A 20,233-nucleotide genomic window follows, 5' to 3' on the forward strand; every position below is an offset into this window, starting at 1 on the left:
CTCGAACTCGTGACTTCAATAAATAATAATGATTCCTTTAACCATCAAGTTAAGTTGGTTTGTGCTCGAGGGGATGATATTTGCTTCCACTTAAATTGAACAAAAGCTCGGGTTGAAATCTAACGACACACAAGCAAGGATAGACTTAGGCATGGGTAAGTGGATGCGATCGCTCCCCTAAATTTTTTTAACTTTTGTATATTTTAGATATTTTGTTTTTATTTTATATTTAAAATATGTTTTCATTTTCTCTAAAATTTTATAATCTTGTATCTCCCTAATATTTTATAAATTTATCATCCCTAACATAAATTTTTACATCCGTACTTACACACAAATATAAGTACATAAAAAGACGTTGATATGATAAATCACTTCAATATCACAACTACATGTTTAGTCATTTATCTAATTTTACGGTTCCTTTTCAAATAAAGTTTCGATCACTAATATATTTAGCCATTTATATATTTTGACGGTTTTATTTTGGTCTTTCAGTTATCTTTTAAATCATATTTAATATTATATTTTTGTTATCCGTTATTAGAAAATTAACGGTGACGTTGATATATCATTATAAAATAATGTCATATTATCACTGGAAAAAAAATAAAAATATACTATGTTAATAACTTTGTTTATTTTTTAACAACGATCGGTTATAACGAAACAAAATATAACATTAGATATGATCTTAAAAATTAAAAAAATGAACAAAATAAATGAGTGAAATACATAGTTTATCCTTATTTTAAACCCCACGGCTTGTAATTCCTCTACAATTATTCTTCACGCATGCCTGATGCCTAATGCTTATCTTCAACGCCGACATTCATACTTATCCTTAAAGCCGTCATTCATACATCTTAGCCACGCCCATGCCATTTTGTATGTTTGGTCCGAATATAATACATAAATGGTTGACCTTTCATTAATTGTAATTATATATTTGGTTATTTAAAAGAAAAAACCATAAAAATAGGTAAAATTTCAATAGAAAGCAGCTGACATGCGAAATACCGACTAACTTAAATGTTAAATTAATGACCAAAACTTAAAATTTCATAAAAACACATTAGTTATTGTGATAGGTTAAATTATTCGAGTGTTCTGCATGTGTATGAATTAGAATACAATTAGTTTAATACCCTATGTTCCTACTAAATCCAACCTAATGTTGAAATAGTTGAGTATTAATTTATTCCCCTGGTCTCTTACGGTGAAGAATCTAGTAATATTTTTTAGGGTGGACATGTATATATTAATAACAAAAAAAATTCATATAAGATAGACATAAATAAAATTTCAGATTAAACACCTCCATTAAAATGAACAATTAAGATAATTCAAATTCTAATATGAACACGTACCTACCTGAATTATATATATATCGACCACTGGTCTCCTGTTGTGTACACCAGTTTCATTAAATAAATGATATATAAAAAAATAAGAGTAGGATCCAATCAACGAACCTTGAAGATTCAATATATGGATTGCTAGATGAATATTTCTTACTCTCACGTTGTCCCCAAATATTAGATGAGACAATTTTGGACGGTTCATACTAGGGATGGACATGGGTCGGGTTGGGTCGGATTTTTGGTCCACCCGACCTAACTAAAATAAGGTTTCACCCGATCCGACCCAAATAAATGACATAAAAACCCGACTCGACCCGAAATAATAAAAAAATATTTTTATTCAATAAAAATAATGACTTAATTGAAAAAAATATTATATATAGATGGGTATTATTGTAATTATTCCTAAATATATAAGATAAAATTATATATTTTTCTGGGTCGGGTCGGGTCGGATTTTTTTCATCCTAAACCCGAACCCAACCCAACTCAAACACCACATAAAAACACCCGACCCAACCCTGATTTTTTTTTTAAAAACCCAACCTGATCAGGTCGGAACCCATCGGGTTCGGGTCACATGCCCATCCCTAATTCACACTATTGTTATATATATATATAAATTTATTCAATGATTTCAATATCAAAATTATATATTTTTCTTTTTAAACGTTTTAGATTCGAGTAGTTGTCTATAAGAGCATACATGTATTATTAATTGACTAAAAAAGTACTAAGTATTTAATAAAATTTTATATTTCTTAAATTTAGTAATTTAATATTATACTCAAATTCGTGACCTCTAAAAATAACAATAATTCTTTTAGCCAATGAGATAAGTTGGTTTTTACCATAACTCCATCCTTAATTGTTAGAAATTAGATAAATTCTCCATGGGATTCACATATTTCCCAAAAAAAAAACTAATTAATCGTTAAGTAAAAAGGCAAAATACAATAAAAACAACACAATCCCAACATAGAAACTCGAAGAGCATAAAAAATAAAATAAAATTATTTTTATTGAATATATGTTTTATCTTTCAAAAAACCTAACAACTATCAATAATCTCCCTATCTTTGTTTGAACATGGACACGATATTGATGTAGGCGTGGAGATTAAGAGAACAAATATCACAAACTGCTTCATGGATGATTTTGAATGCATCGATAAACTACCGTAAAAGGGGATCTAACTATATGAGATTATCAACATTTCTTGATAAAAAAATACATAGTAATGAATACAAACACGAAACGTAAAATTATTATGATAATAGACAAAAACGTGCCATGAAAAGAAATAAACAATTATATCATAAACAACAACAATAAAACACTATTCCTATATACAATGAGGTAAGGGGAACTATATCATAAAGGCATATACAAATATATGTTTAAAAAATATACGGAAAAAAATTAAATCGAAGAGGATGTTTACTTATATCTATATAAAAAAATTAAAAGAAAGGACACTATAAAATTTTGATAAAATATTGATATGTTGTTAAAAATATGCATAAAATTTGATTAAATAGTTATTTCAAATTTTATCTTTTAGGTGGCGTTTGGTTCGCTGGAATGTTTATGAGGGAATTGGAATCTGTGAAGGAATTAGAATCTGTAGGAATTGGAATTTAATTCCATATTCTGTTTGGTTGGCAGGAAATGGAATTGGAATCCAATTCCATATTCAGTTTGGTTCGCAAACATGTAAGATGAATTTGATTTCAGTAATGTAAAATGACAGAATTGTTCTTCTTATTTTTTTTTGCTTTATTTTAGTTTATTTTACAACTTACATGTAGTAATATAATATAAAAAATTAAAAAATATTAAATTTTCATTTTATTGATTGATTATTCATTTCAATAAATTATAAAAATCATACTAATAAACATTATAAGTTAAAATCATCGCAATCAAAATATGTTAATAAGTTACCAAAAAGATAGAGCAATATTTCGATACATTCCAATCGGAGTATGTTAATTAGTTACCAAAAAATATACAAAAAAACTATTTTTATTCAATATATGAATTAGAAACTCAACCCGACACGATTCAAAATAATAATAAAATTATTTTTATTCAATAAAAACATTAACTTAATTGAAAAAAATTATATATAGAGGGGTATTATTGTAATTATTTCTAAATATATAAGGTAAAATTATATATTTTTTTTGGGTCGGTCCGGTTTTTTTCACCCTAAACCCGAACCCGACCCGACCTGACCCGAATATCACACTTAAAAAAACCCGACTCGGCTCGACCCGAATATCACACTTAAAAAACCCGACCCGAACAAAATAAATTTTCATCCGACCCGACCCGAATATATGAATTAGAAATCCGACCCGACCTGACCCGAAATAATAAAAAAAATATTTTTATTTAATAAAAACAATGACTTAATCCGACCCGAATTATATATATTTTTCGGGTCGGTCCGATTTTTTTCACCCTAAACACGAACCCGACCCGAATATCACACTTAAAAAAACCCGACCCGACTCGACCCGAACAAAATAAAGTTTCATCCGACTCGACCCGAAATAATAAAAAAATATTTTTATTTAATAAAAACAGTGACTTAATCTGACTTGACCTGAATTATATATATTTTCGGGTCGGTCCGGTTTTTTCACCCTAAACCCGACCCGACCCGAATATCACACTAAAAAAAACCCGATCCGACCCGACCAAAATAAAGTTTCACCCTACCCGACCCGACCCGAATATATAATTAGAAACCCGACCCGACCCGAAATAATAAAAAAATATTTTTATTTAATATATGAATAAGTTACCAAATGATTGATAAGGGTAGTATGATCAAATTTCAATTCCCTCCAACAAGAGAATTGAATTCCCTCATTTGATGGAATTGAATTCCATCACAGATTCCAATTTCCTTGAAAAACTTGAAAAAAACATGGGAAAGTGGTGGAATTGGATTCCAATTCCCACCAATTCCAAGGGATTCCATCCAACCAAACGCCACCTTAGTGTATTTCGATCTATAAAATTTTATTTTAAGGTAAAATAATTCTTATTTTGGAATATTATTTGTCTGTTGATTAACGATTTTCATATATAAAAAGTCTTTTTATCTCAAAATAAAACATTAAAGATAAAAATACTCAAAAAATAGCAAACAAAATAAATATTTAATTAAACGCGGGTGATAATTTTTTGTCATTATACCTAAAATTTTAACTTGGAGCAACTGAAATTAGTATAAGTTAATTTGATGAGGTGCTTCAAGCGTAATAAAGACATCAACGAAATATGAGTTCAGATGTCATCAACGAAATATTGTGAATAATATTATTTTTATTAAATATATAAAAAATAAAATTACTTTGAAACAGTTTGATCAACGGAGAGCGGAGACAAGAAAGGCCAGCAGAGAGATGACGTGTGTTTTGATTACGTGGGGGGAAGTGTTGACGGTGACGTAGGATTCTATTGCCACGTGGCGTTCAAAAGATGGAAGTTTTCCAAGTGTGCTGGCATTGCACTCGCCAGTCGCCGCTTCTTCGGTCATCACTCATGCTATTGCTTGGCCATCAAGAAGAAATTAGTTGACCTTATTCCTATTTATAATTGCCCTTAATTAAATTCGATCCCATAACTACAAGATTAAAAATTCTGCGTCTTATTAACTGAGTTAGACGAGCAATTAATATTTTCTCAATTTCTTTATTTACTTACCTACTATTTATATTTTTCAAATATTTGATTTATATACTGATTGTTTTAATTTATTTTATAAAAAATAAATATGAGAATATGATTTTGTTGTTATTGTTATAGAAAATAAATGTACACTCCAATACATTTCTCGAGATTTAGGGTAGACATAATAACAAATTCAGAAATATTTTTTAAAACGAACACACATATATTACTAATATAAATTTTTTAAATAAGATAAGTACAAATAAAATTTCAAATGAAACATTGTCCGTAAAATAAGTACTTAATTAAAAAAACTTAAATTTCAAGGTGAGTACGAAAAATTTCATAACGGATACTATTATAAAATAAATAACTAATCAGATTTCATTACCCACTCTGAGCAGGTTGTGGCTCCACCACGGTGTAGATATATGCCGGGCAGTTAGACAATGTAGATCCCAACCCAAAAGGTTTTGATTTAAGGCTAGAAGTCAGTCGTGGATGCAACGAACGGTGAAGATGGTGACATGTCTACCTTTGAATTCAATTTTTTTTATATTAATTGTTTAATTTGTTGTTGGTACTCCTAAAATTTTATTATAGGAAAATTTTTAATAATTAATGTGTATATGCACATCTTAAAAAATATTTTGGATCCGCCGCTATCAAAAATAATCTAACTTTTAAATTTTTTTTAATTTTTATTCAGTTAATTATTATTACGATAAATTTATAATTATGATTTCAATTTTGAATAAAATTGAAATATTTTAAGTCAGGTTTGCTAAGTAGGAGTAATTTTTTGATAGATTAAGCATTGAATTCACGTTCATAAGACTAAAAAAATATTGAATTAAAAATTTTAATGTATAACATTTGTCAGTGACAACAACCAATGGCGACTAGAGACGATGGTGATGAGTGGTGGTCAATGAAGGTAGATTTTAATTGGATTCAAAGTTAAATTGATATTTTATCATAAATATAGAGGTTAAAATGATATTTTATCTTAAATTTAGGATCAAATAGTATCCTAACTAAAGTCATGGGTCAAATAAAAAATTAATCCTTTTTGACTAACATGTCACATTATCAAGTTAACTTGAATTAACAACTCAATATTCAAAATATAACAATCGATAACATAAATGATCAAAATTTAATAGATTAATAACACAAGTGAATAAAATGTAACTTTTTCAAAATTAGTAACAAAAAATTAAACATAATTTAAATGAATGTGATAATTCCTATAATTAACCTAAAATATTTTTTTAATTATATGACATGAATAAAAGATAATATTTATTTAAAAATTTTATTAACCATTAATAAAGTATTTATCTCCCACAAACACAACTATTAAAACCAAAAACTTATAAGAAAAATCATTTTTATTTTTATCACTAAATTTACTTGATGAGTTTAACATAAAAAAAGGTTATAGATGATATATAGTTAAAACAAACTCACAAACAGGGAGTAGCTTAATTTTTTTTTATTTCTTTAAAAAAGTCCAAATCACTTATAATTTTTAAAAAAATTAAATAAAAAGTAATCGTTATAAAGACACATTGATATTCACAAATTTTAAAAACTGTCATCTGATTTTAATAACAAACTTAGCCAACGATTAATTATATTAAAATCAAACCGTTTTATTCAAATTAATAAAAATATTATTATAATAATTTAAAATTTTCAAATTAATACTTAATTTTTTATTACATGGGGGTAAATACAAGCATTATTTGTTCAAAGATAACTCTCAACTATTTGACATTGAGCGCTCATATCTATCGATATTCCTGATGCTTGAACCTAGAACTTTAAGGAATACCAACAATTCATTTACCACCGAAATCACTTAATTCATGATAATTAAATTAAAACTTATTTAAATACAAAATATTTTACAGAAATCAAATAACCGTTGTAGGTAAAAGTTGTAAGGGATTGTTGTTGTCCCCTTAAAGTCCTGAGTTTGAGCATCACATATATTAAGAATATATGAATATTTATTGTTAAACGATTAAAATTCATCATAAATAAATAAATAATGCATAATATCTTTTAATTTAATTAATATTCTTTTTAAATTTTAAAAGTTTGTAGTAATTTAACAAATTAAAGAAAAATGTATCAACTCAAATTCATCATAAAAAAAAGAAGTAGAAACAAAGATGAACATGTATATGAAGAGTTTAACCGAGTAAATCGGTAGGAGGAGCGAGCATTATAAGAAGATTTAATCATTGACAGATTTAGAAATATTTTTAAGGGTGAATATACACATATTAATAACATGAAATTTTTGTATATAAATGAGCATAAATAAAATCTTAAGATAAACATAATCAGGAATATGGATAAGTTATAGGGGGAAAATCTAGACATTGGCAGGGTTGGCCCTGGGACAGGGTAGGAGGGGCGCCCACCCAGGGCGCATAATATTTTCCATAGTAATATCTAAGCTATGCATGTTAATATCACATAAATAGGGGTCTATTTATTTTTATTTCGCCCAGTGCCAAAAAATAAAGAACATAAATAGGGGCTCATTTCTTTTATTTCGCCCTGGGCCAAAAAAATAAAGAACATAAATAGGGGCCCATTTCTTTTATTTCGTCTTGGGCCAAAAAATACGCAGAGCCGGCCTGGACATTGGCATATAGATTGGCCGGTGGATTTGGTTATGGGGGTGTGATATGATCAAAGTGGAGATAGGACATCATGGAAGCATCATAAAAATAAAATCTCTCGTAACACTTGGAGTTGGGGATTCACGTCGGTCAAGCCATCAGAAAGCAATGCTTCGATGGAACGAAGACATCACAGGTGCCTAACAAGGCCAACCACGAACATACCGAGTATTGTTTTGGATAATATGCATTTACCCTCCAATGTATTATTATTATTATTCATTTATACTAGGTCAGCTGACACTTAAGTTTTAATTCATTGTTAAAATCCTTTGAAAATTGAATAACTAAATATTACCTCTCATTTTCTTATTATTTATATTTGATTTCTTAAAATTTCATTCCGGCATAATACATGGAAATGACGAATAAAAAGGTTAGAAGAGACATCATAATCAATGGTGGCAGTTATGTAATGCGAATGCATGGGGCGGGGGCTTAGGGTTGTTGATTGTGTATTTTTATGAGTTGTTTCTTAAGGTTCAAAATAAGTCGGCTTCCGTGTCGACCCCAATCAAGTAATGTCATATCATCATTGAAAAATAATCACATCAACAATTATGTTTACTTTTTAATGATGAGTGGCCAAAGCAAAATTGCAGGAATAAGTGGGTGACTAAATACGTAGTTGACCCTGCTTATTTTATGAATCTCTATCTTCTGCTCCATTTCACCACATTTTTGTTTTAGCAAAAACTAGTGGTTGGTGGAAAAGTTAGAAAGGCATCGACAGTTGGCTTCGCTTCTTCTCGGAAAAAATAGCATAGGGGCCTTTTTGTTTTTTCAAAGATTCTTGCCCGTTATACTAATAGTGCAAGATTGTGGAGGGTTTCTTCAATATATCAATATCAACCTTTTCTTTATCTCAATACCTCTATTTCGCTTTCTCCTCCTACTTGCCTTAACCTCTGGGGCAACTACCTTCAATCCTTCTTTTTCATTTTTTCCCTTTTATCTTTGGGTATTATTAGTTATGGAGGTGTAGAGCAGAATGAAGATGTTGAGGTTCTTGGTCATGTTGTTGGTTTTCTTCTTCACAGAGATGACAACACCCTCAATTGCCGGCAAAAGAAGAGGTAACTTATCTACTAAGAATCTTAAGGTTCAAGCTTGTTAAAACTTTAACAAAATGCTTAAGAAGATGTAATATCCCAAACTACGGGTTAGTGACTAAATTGTAAAAATTTAGAATTTGTTGATTAAAGTGGAAAAGTTGAATAGTTTAATGATTTATTTGGAAATATTTCCTGAAAGTTTTTAATAATTATTAAAGGAATTAAAGGGAAAAATAGTCATTTAATCGGAAATATATTTTCTTTCCTTAATAAATATGATTCACGTGGGGGGTGGGGTGGGGGAAGAGTTATCTTAAAACTCTTTCTTCTTCTTCTTCTTCCTCTCGTATCTCCAAGCTCAAAGGTAAGTTTCTGATTTCTTGATTATTTGTTGATTTAAAGGTTGGGTTATGATCATTAGATGATAATTAAGCTTAAGGAAAGCTTAATTTGTTCTAAAACAACAAGATGAAAGGTATAGGAGAGATTAAAGATTTTGAGTTCTTGAATGAAATCTTGGAATAGAGTTCATTATTAGAAGTGGAAGTCAAATTTGACTTGTCATAAGTGGAATTAAGAAGTATGAACTGTCAGAATTGAATTTAGAACATGTTGAAAATTGGGTATGATTCTTGAAGTTCATAAAGGGGAGAGGATTTTGAGGTTTAAGATGAGATAAATGAATATAAATTAGTTTAAGTATGTGTATTTGAGTTAAGAATATAAAAGGGGATGAAATATGAATAATTGAAGTTAGAAATAGTGAATTTTTGTATTTGAACAGTAAAATTCTAGGTTTTTACAGATTATGTAGGAGGTACAGATACCCTATTGGGGGGTATCCATACCCCCTAAAGGAAAAATGGAATTTTGGTTCATTAAACTAGCTTAAGTTATTAACATCAGGTTATAAGGTTTAGGCTTCTGATAATTGTCTTGAAAATTATGTTTATGTAGATATAGAGCCTAAACAAGTTCCATAACAATCAAAGAATTAGGATTGAATCAAAGCAAGCAAGGCTAAGGTGAGTGCATACTAGTTGTAAATGATGTGTATGGAAATAAGACTCGCGATGAGTCTAATTCCAATATTTGATTGCATAAAGATATGAATTTTAATATGTGTTTGATATGACTATTATGTATGCATGAGTACATGAATAGATTCATAGATGTTATATGTTAGTTGGTGTGATAAGAATATGAATAGTTATATGATAACAATGTATGAATTATATGAATTAAATCTAAGTGGTTAAATGAAAAATGAGAATATAATATAAGTTAAGAGATATTGGTATAAATGAGTATACAAATGTGTCAAATAAGTTATATAGGAAAGTTGATATGTTTAAGTGGAACTATGACCTAAACTTATTAGATTTCTATATAATATGAGTTAGAGAATAAAGGTCCAGGAAATCATATGTGAATATTTTAGAAATTAAGTAATGATCATTTATGAGAATATATGTCTATGTGACAAGCTATATGAAAATGAACTACATGAATATATGAAATTATAATACAAGATAGGTGGTATTGACATAAGTGATTATGTAAAACTATGAGGTAAATTATATGGGATTGATATACAGACTATATGAAAGTATGTATATGAATACATATATAAGTTTTATGTTATTATTCTATGTGTTATGTGAAGTATTAATGAATATATGTGAACAAGATAGGACATGAGTGTTTACATGAACATCTGAGAAATGATATATGTGTTCTATGATATGTATAGAAATGTTCAAAGTATGTTTATATGATCACAAGGAATTAGTAACAATAATATGAGTATTGAAAAACATGTTAATGATATATGTTTTTATATGATATGATAGTATTAATTATTTATGTATTGATATGAGTAGAGTAATGTTACATGATTTCATGCCTCACTAAGTCATCGACTTAGCGTGTGATTGTTTCACACGTAGGTTTGGAAAACGAAAAGAGAAGTAAAGAAGAACAAGACATGTCAGTTATCCTTACCGAAGATCAGATCAGAAATGTAGTTGAATTACATGTATTTGATTACATAGAATTTAGTTGGCATGTGATATAAAAGATTTGAATCTGATATACTCTGATCAAGTTTTGTAATGTTTTAAACGTATATATGTAGATAAGAACCTTATAGTATTGAAAGATTAAATTTTCGTGAGTTTTATATATGTAATACCCTAATTTTGTCCGGGTCATTTAAATTCATTTGAAGATTAACGAGATTTAATTTGAATGAATTTGTGACCGATGAGGAACTAATTTAAGTGATGGATCGTGGAAGCTTGAGGTGTTTAATTGAATTGGAATTGTACACGTTGGAATTCAAGATATAGCTCGAAGCCTAAGTATAATCCAAAATCCAAATGTAAGTGTCTAAGGTCCATTTACAAAACAAGCCCAAACCGGGCTTAATTACAAACAACCCAACCCGAAACCCATTAGACCCATATCTGACCCGGTTATAACCCGACCCGGGTTATCTGTGCCCCACACGAGATGCCCGAGCATACAGGGATCTCTCCCACATGATGCATCACTGCCACGGTCCCTCACGTCTCCCACATGAACCGCACAACCAGCATCCACGTGAAGTGTCCAGGTTCCCGAGCAAGACCCATACCCTGATGACCAGGACTGTCTCCCACGCCATGTGCACACCAGAATCGAGCAACACGCCCGTGCCCATGCCCTGCAATATCACAAACAAGGCAGAGAAAACCGAGGCACCTTGGAAAGCAAAAACACAGGCATCAATAAAAGAAAACACGAGTAAACACATAAGGGAGGTTCACGGGGAGGATGGAAGCAAAAAAACAACAGTGAGAGGTTCGGCTTTTCTACAGAACAGGAGGGAAATAAAAAAGGGGAACTCATCAACAAACAGGGAGGAGGACAGAACGAAAAAAAACCCAACAAGGATTCGAGGGGGATTTTCAGTAACAACAAAGGGGGTCCTTGAAGGAAAAGCAGTGTAACTGGAGAAGGATTCCCCCCGTATTCGAAAGCAATGTGAACGGGGGATCCTTCCATGATTTTTACAGAGGAATGAAAGGCTAGAAATCATTTTTAAAGTTTGTTTTCCCGATTTCTTCATAAGTCTTTTTTTTCGTTTTTTTTACAATCATTCTAAAAAATGAAGAGCTCTAAAAACTAGTGAAATGCCATCCAAACGAAGATCAGAAAGCAACCCTCAGCAAAAATAGAAATAGTTTCGAACAAAAATTAGCAACTAGAAGACCCAAAAGTCAGAGAACCCTTACCTTTCCGGAACCGAGAGTATCATCGCCATTCATCGGAGTCAAATCATCCTCAGATAGAAGGTAACTCCTTAGTTCCTTAGCCTTTAGCTTCCGTTTTCGGGGTAAGGTTGGCTGTCGGGGGTTTGGGTATAGGTTTAACTCCTCATCAGAGTTTGTTGGCTATGGTGGTTAGCAGTGGGTTTCGTGGTTGAGGTATTTAGGTCTTTGGTTTTCTAAGAGTGAAGAGTTAAGGCTTTGGTTGTTCTGAATTTCTCAGTTGCTTTCGAAGAGGAAGATGAGAGGATGAGAGTTTGGAGAGTTGAGAAAGAACGGCGCAGGGGGGAAGAAATTAGGCTTAGCAGAGTTTTGATCTGTTTTAGGTTAGATATTATTTAGGTTTTAGTCAAAACGTCGTCGTTTCAGCTGATGCTTTCCTAGTTTCTAATTCTGACTCTGTTTTCTGCGCGCATTCCATTTCGGTCCCCAAGTCAGGCATAATCAAGTTTTATTGTGTTTTTAATATTGTCTCCTAATTTTCGGATGTTGGATCTTGGTCCATAAATCATTGTTTGCATGTTTATAATTTTGTCTCTTTATTTTACCCGCATTTAATTTTAGTCCTAAGTAGTGTTGTAGTTGAATCTTTACTGTTTTAAACATTTGACCCTCGTGTTCTGCATGTTGCATTTTAGTCCTGAGTGGTAATATACTTAGTTTCTGTTTTCTTAGACTTTTGACTTTGAATGTTTTGCATGTTTCTTTTTAGTCCTATGTATGTTTAGGGTTTATTATAATTTTAGTCCATTATGGTGATGATTTGTTTTATTCTGGTTTCATTGTTTACTATGTGTACTACTCGTATGTTCATTTCAATGATTATTTTGTTTATATTTTGGATATTAAAATTCGGTTTAATGTGATTTGGTTGTTAGTGTAACATGTATAGTTTGGTATGTTATGTTTTTATTTTTTCATATTTAAGTCCCGTTAGTATGTTACATATTAATATGTTAAGTAATGTTAGTGCATGTTAGTTTTTCATATATTATTTATTAATTAGATAATTTTTAATATCGTATGTTAACCTCGTGTGCATAACTCGATGTATTTACATAATTTAATTAAGGGTAATATCTTTTTAATTTAAAATTGTTTTAAGTGGTTGTCTTAACTGATTAGATATCCGCTTTGACGATTTTAAATTAAAAGTATATCCCACCAGTAACGCCTAATTAAATTTGGATTAATCACTTTAAAATTTGGGAATGAAAGAAAAAGAAATATTCGGCTATTTAAATTATTTGAGAAAAGATCGTTAGAACTCACCTAAAGATCTGGTCTCAATATTTGTAAATAATCGAATATTCTTTATCTTTCTAATGGCTTGGTAATTTTAATTTAACCTATTTTGTTGCTTTTTGAATGTTATAAAATTTGCATTTATTATGGTTTTAAGGGATCATTAATCAAATTAAACTCAAACTTGTGGAATTCGTTGCAAAGACAATAATTAATCGACTAGGTACCAATTTAGGGCGTTGTGGGGGTGCTAATCCTTCCCCACACGTAATCGACTCCCGAACTCAGATTTTGATAACGCAGACCTCTACTTGTCGTTTTAATTAAAATTAATTTTTATTTAAAATGACAAAATGTTTTTGGGTGCCCAATCACACCCTAATCAAAGATTGGTGGCGACTCCTCGAACCTTATTATTTTACCATAACGGAATTTCCAATTTTTCGAAACAAGAGGTTTTCTAAAATTGCATCGTTTTTAATTAAAATTCAATTGAAAAGAGAATAATTAAAAAATGACGCGGTTTCCAAAATCTCGCCCCCGCTCCCGTTTAAAAATCGTTTCGACAGCTTGGCGACTCCGCTGGGGAATTTAGAGAGTCAGGCCTATAGTCGATTAATTAATTGTCTTTGCAAACGAAAGTTGTAAGTTCACTTTAATTTGATTTTTGATCCCTGATTTGTTTTAAATTGTTGTTTGCATTTTAATTTGCGCTTTAATTAACAAATAAATAGTTGTACTAACGTGTGATTTACATGTTTCAATTTTTTGACCTTCACTTTAGTTTGTTGTGTTTCTTGGATCGAGGGAAAGGATTATGGGTTTCTCCTTTACTGTCGCAACAACCATTTTGATATTTAAAGCCTTCTAACTGTGCTCTGTCCCATTAAGTAGGGGTGAAAGCTACGCTTACGTGAGAAAAATTACTTTTCTCCGCATGGGCTTTAGCAAGTAACCTCTGGGGTACATGCCTTATGTTTACGAGTGAAACATTGAGTTTCCTCGCATGGACATAGGGAAATGTATCCTCTCGAAATTGAACTTGATTCGTTTTAAGCCTATAATGGGTGAGGATCGAGGGTCTGGCAAGCCCAAGGGGGAACCAGCAAAGGACAATTCGAGGACCTTGTTAGTGATACCAGAATTCTCCTTGTTTTGTATCGAACCTCTGCCCGTTTTTCTTCGAAAGTCGCAGAGGGGAAACTCATTCTAACATTTTCCTCGAATTTATTTATTTTTGCAAAAAGTATGCGAACTAGAGATCATGTGGTTAGGTTTTTTTTTTTGAGCAAGCATGTGAATTAGATACCATGCGGTTAGGATTTTTTTGTGAACAACAAAGCATGTGGGTAGATATCATGTCGGGTAGGATCTACTAAAGCATGATTGGGTAGCCAGCATGTGAGGGTAGGTTTTATTTGATATTTACGGTACTCACTATATTGTTGTTTATCTTGCGTGTACTAACCCGTTTTTGTTCTATGTATGTTTTATTTTGATTTTATTACATTTGCATCCTCATGTCATCAAGGGGTGTTAATTCACAAGTGATTGACAAAGAAGAAGGCTGAACATATTGAGGTAAGAAATTCTCCACTATGTAGTCAAAACCGGGAGATCCAGAGATGTTCAAACGATCCATGAAGGAGGACATCCGATGAACGAAGAGATCTGAAGCTGATTGAAGAATTCCTTTAAAGCTGCAAAGGCCAAGATGTTGACTCAAGGGATAGATACAGTCATACCAAGGACGAGAAGACCCTTCATAACGACATGAAGACCACTTCACATTGGAGGTGAGAATGGAGATTTCAAGATTCAATTTAAAGACATTCGACGTCATCAAAGGTGATGAAATACGCCAACAACTTTGGAGGTGCGATACCAGATCCCATGAAGAGTACGACTCAAGGAAATGAAGAGATGAAAAATCGCAGTTGTATTTTGACTACATGGTGTACTTACGAAATTCTTGTTGTCTAAGTGAACGGTTGTTCTTAAGTGGTCACTTTTGGGATTAACACCTCGTGCATTTGCATTTGCATTTTGCATTTTCGCATTGCATGTATTAATTTAAGCATTTTTACATGCATCAATCATGAAAATATGAGAGTAACTCGTGAATGATGATGTGGCAGAAGCTCTGAAAGCAAATTGAAGTTACCCCGAGACGTGTTTCTGGAAACATAGAGAGCAATGAATGAGATATTAGCACGAGTTAGTAGGATCGAGAGAATTCAAGAACGGCTCGTAAAGACCCAACAAGAAATGATTGATGAAGTAAAGAAGTTCCAAGTTGAATCTAGGGAACAAATGTCCAAGTTGATGAGCATGATGATTACAGTGATATATGGGGAGAAATCATCAGATGACCCTGTTACACAAGAAAAGATGAAGACTTCGGGTGAGAATCTGAAGGTTAGCGCTGCAGCCAATGTGATGATAGAAAATGATCAAGAACTTGTTAGGGGATGTGGTAATTCAAGTCAACTCCAAAAATCAAGTAAGATTCCAGAAGATGCTACGGAGATCATACTGGGAAAAGCAGAAGTTAAGGGTGAAACTTCTAATACGAAAGTGGAGCCGGACTCAAAGAAGAGAGGCATAGAGGATGTTCAAATGCCAGTGAAGAAGGCCAAAAAGAATAGAAAGAAGAAGAAGGGGATGTCTCTGATTTCGATTCCGATCTCATATTCAGACTTGTTACCCTTTCTTTTAGAAAGTGGGCTCCTAAAGCCTTTTCCTCCGAGGTATAATACTTATTTGCGTCCAGACTGGCAAGGTGTCAAAAGATCATGCGGTTATCATTCTCAAGAGTTTAGTCACTCTACAGAAGATTGTACGATCCTGAGATATAAAGTTCAAAACTTCATCACGGAAGGGTTGTTATGCTTTGAAAATGGAAAACCTAAGCTCCCCGGAAGCTCAAAACTTGTCGATGAAGGGAGATATGCAAATCAATGTCTCTCCCAAGATGTTGGTCAAACGTTAAACCTTCAAAGTGAACGTTCCAGTGGTCAGTCACAGGGTCTTCAATATGATCATAATAACGGCAAGGAGAAAGTAGGGTCGAAAGAGCTTTCATATAGCCAGATATATCCCAAGTTGCTCCAAGCCCAGCTGATTGCTCCACGTCTGGCCAAGCCTTTGTTGCCCCCTTATCCGAGTTGGTATAATGAGAAAGTTTCCTGTGAATATCATGCGGGAGCCCGAGGACACTCAATCGATAATTGTAGCAACTTCAAACGACAAGTCCGAGATCTTTTGGCTCAAGGAGTTATAGAGGTGGATGCTAAACAGCTGAAAGTCAATCCCCAGAATAGAGTTGACGGTGTCAAAACAAGTGAAGTACATACGGAAGAGAGTGTTGAAAAAGAGAAGAGCAAAGTCAAGGAAATCGAGGTATGTGAAGCAGAGATAAATTACCCAACTCTTGAGACCTCTCTGACACTAAAAAAGAAGATAGAAGTGGGAAGTGACAAGATAAAAGTCAAAGGAGAGGTAGTCCGAGACTGGCCGCAGAAGATGTCTTGGGAAAATACGACCCTCAAGGTTTTTCAAGTGCCCATTTCTGACTTGCTATCCCCTTTAATCAAGAATCAATACCTCACTCCAAGGCCATTAAGAATGAAGACTAGCCCATCCGCTTATGGCTATGACCCGAATAGTGCTTGCGATTTTCATCTAGGGGCATTGGGCCATCACACTGATAAGTGTATACCATTGATGGAAGAGATAGAAAGGCTCGTTGAAAAAGGAGTCCTGACAAAGAAGTGATCGAGAAATGGGGAGTAAGTGAGGGTAAAAACCCTAATCCAACGGGGCACCCGCTATTCTAGGGAAAGTAGGGCCTTTTGGTTGAACAAGTGAAGGTTGTGCTCCACCACAATCGCATTTTTCATTTGCGGCATCTTGTTTGAACATGTTTTTTTTTGTACTTTCTCATCTTTCTGTTTGTAAGGATATTTTAAATGAATTCATGTTACTTTAAGGATGGTGAGCATTGAATCAAATTTTCAACTTGAAATTCTTTGAATATCAATTGAATTAAAAGCTCTTTAATGATTAGAGTTATAAATCTTTGACAAAATGACAAGATTGAAACCCGATAAAACAAGGACCTTGACCTTACCCCCAGAAGATACAATCGAACACCATACCCTTTTCTTGCAGGAACCGATATAGCCTTCTCCTATCATAAGGGAATGAACCATAGGCTTGGTATTCAGGTATGCATAGGAGCGGACAACATGGGGCATCTTTTGCGTATGACATTACAAAATTGACTAGACCATTTTTGTTGACGACGTTCGATGATGATTATGATCTTTACGGATGAAATAGTCGAGTAGGTGAATCTAGTTTAGGTCAGTTGCTTGGAAATTGAACTCTAACGATGAGATTTTCTGACATTCAACAACACCTAGACTATGACAGGTTCTTCTTGACAAGCTTAAGAAATTGAATCCACATACTCATCAAAATATATAATATACATGTATACAATAAAGCTGAGCTATTCCACTAAGGCAATTGGTTATAGAGGAAACTCGAAAACCCTGGCTTTATGAATAGATTATACTCAAACCATGACCTTGATCGGGTACCTGGCAATTCGGTGTATGCTCCACTGTGATTGTCAAGTCAAAGACTTTGTGATGAGATGAACCCTTCAGCTAGCCTGATAAAGGCAAATTACAATAAAGCTGATTTCAGCTAGCCCGATAATGGCAAATTAAATCAAGTTTATCTAAATAAGGAGTTGCGATAAAAATGGACTAAGGGAGTTAAGGAACACCTGTCATAGTCAATTTCACACGAGCACTCAGAAATTTCATTTTTAGATCGATATTTCTGCACTACCTTGGTTAGAGGAGTCTACGAAGCTTGAACAAATGGAAGATTTCAGAGAACTGAAATGGAAGTGTTCTGGAAAGTCTAGTAATGGAGTATACTATTTGCGTCATTTTGTCCGCATCCGATTAAAATACCAAGCCAAGAAAGAAGGGCATGTTGTGATGGTCACAACGATCAAGAAAGAGATGGTATTTTGGTGGTCGAAGCCTTAGAAAATAGGAAGCCAACCTAAAACCAACCCCTCAATTTTGACACTTGTCAAAGATTTATAACCCTGAAAACATTAAAGAGCTATTGATTCTTTTGATATTCTGTGAATTCATGTTTATGATTTGATTTGATTGTGAGTCTGAATTAAGGGACAATGTTTTATAAGATTCTTTCATTCTTTACTCCCTAAAATAAGAGAAAGAGAAAAGCATTTTCAAACAGGACAATTCAAATGTAAAAGGTCCTTGAAGCGGGTGAGGCTCATTGTGCCTCTATTGGAGAAAAAGAATAAGCGGCGCCATAACATGAATCATTTCGTGACCTTGAAGTAGAAGGTCCAAGAGATCAGAATAGATGAAAGACAGAACTGGCAACATTTCTTTGTGACATTGTCAGTAACCCAGTAAGAAGAAGATTATCTCATCATTCAGAAGGGGCACATATCTCAGCCCGAATGAAAATGAAAGACATTGTGTTAGAAGGGTTGATCACTTCTTAAGTAGCATGAAGAAAATCCCTCAAACTATTTGACAACACTACTGTGTAGTGACACCAGAATAAGAACATTCGTATATGTTAGGGCACGACTGAACCCACATCATGTTGAGAAGATAAGATTTAAACCAAGGAGGCATTAAGAATGAGCCTTACAATTTGAGGCGTTGGGGCATTTTGAAGGCCCGTACCAGTATAAGATAATGTTGGGGAAAGACTGAACCCACATCATGTTGGGATGACAAGATTCAGACCAAGAAATTATTGAGAATGAGTCTCACAACTTAAAGTGTCAGGGGCAGACCGGGAATTTGAGCTGAGCTTACCTTGTAAAGCAAATCAACTGCATCGATCAATGGCAGAGTCCTGAAAGAACAACTCTGAAAGCATAGTTGAGCTGAGGACGGAAATGGGGCAACACAGTCGTATTTCTGACTATAGCAAGATATTGAGAGAGAAAACACTTTCTCCGAAGTGAAGAAAGAAAACAAAGATGACAAGAAGATAGAAGAATATCAAAGGGCTCGTAAAAAATGCAAGTTGGAAACTATGAGTTGCTACACGAGTATAGAAAACAGACCCTGGAAAGAATGATCAAGTAGAAGAAGACTGAGTTCGCCAATTTGAAGGCAAACAAAGATTGATTCAACATTTATGCATTCATGAGAACATCATCTGCATAAAAGAAAATGCATGACACAGATACATTTAATTGCATTAGTGATTTATGCATAAACACATGATTTTGACAGGTCTTCCATTGAAGAGAGAAGATGCAGAATGTTGAAATCCCGATGATTGAAAGGGAGATTTCAAACCTCAAATACAAAGAGTTACATTTAAAAAGGCATACCCTGAAGAACAGAGAGGTCTAATCCACAGAAGAAGCATTGCTTTGAAGTGAAGACCATCAGATGTAGAAGAAAAACGAAGATTTTCGTGTATGAAGAAAGACTTGTACACATGAGATTGGAGAAAAGTCAATCCTAAGCCTTCACTGGAGAATAGTGAAGCAAACCATCTGAAGCCTTCACCGGAGAATAGTGAAGCAATCAATCTGAAGCCTTCACCGGAGAATAGTGAAGCAAACCATCATAAGTCTTCACCAGAGAGTAGTGAAGCAAACCATCTTAAGTCTTCACCAAAAAGTAGTGAAGCAGATCCATTTTAAGCCTTCTTAGAAGAGTGTTAGAACAAACCATCCGACCATCAGATGTAGGAGAAAAAGAAAAAGTTTTCGAGTACAAAGAAGCTGATCAAGTGATTAAAAGGAAACGCGCGCGAGGAGTCATTAACCGATTCAA

At 33.0% G+C, this 20,233-nt stretch overlaps 1 pseudogene; it reads right to left on the reverse strand.

The window, feature by feature from the left end:
• LOC120118330 overlaps window positions 1-12,118 on the reverse strand; it is a 52,417-nt pseudogene extending 40,299 nt beyond the window's left edge.
• Between the last annotated feature and the right edge of the window lie 8,115 nt (window positions 12,119-20,233).

The sequence above is a fragment of the Hibiscus syriacus genome, unplaced genomic scaffold, assembly GCF_006381635.1.
Source record: "Hibiscus syriacus cultivar Baekdansim isolate YM2019G1 unplaced genomic scaffold, ASM638163v2 tig00110328_pilon, whole genome shotgun sequence".
Taxonomy (NCBI): domain Eukaryota; kingdom Viridiplantae; phylum Streptophyta; class Magnoliopsida; order Malvales; family Malvaceae; genus Hibiscus; species Hibiscus syriacus.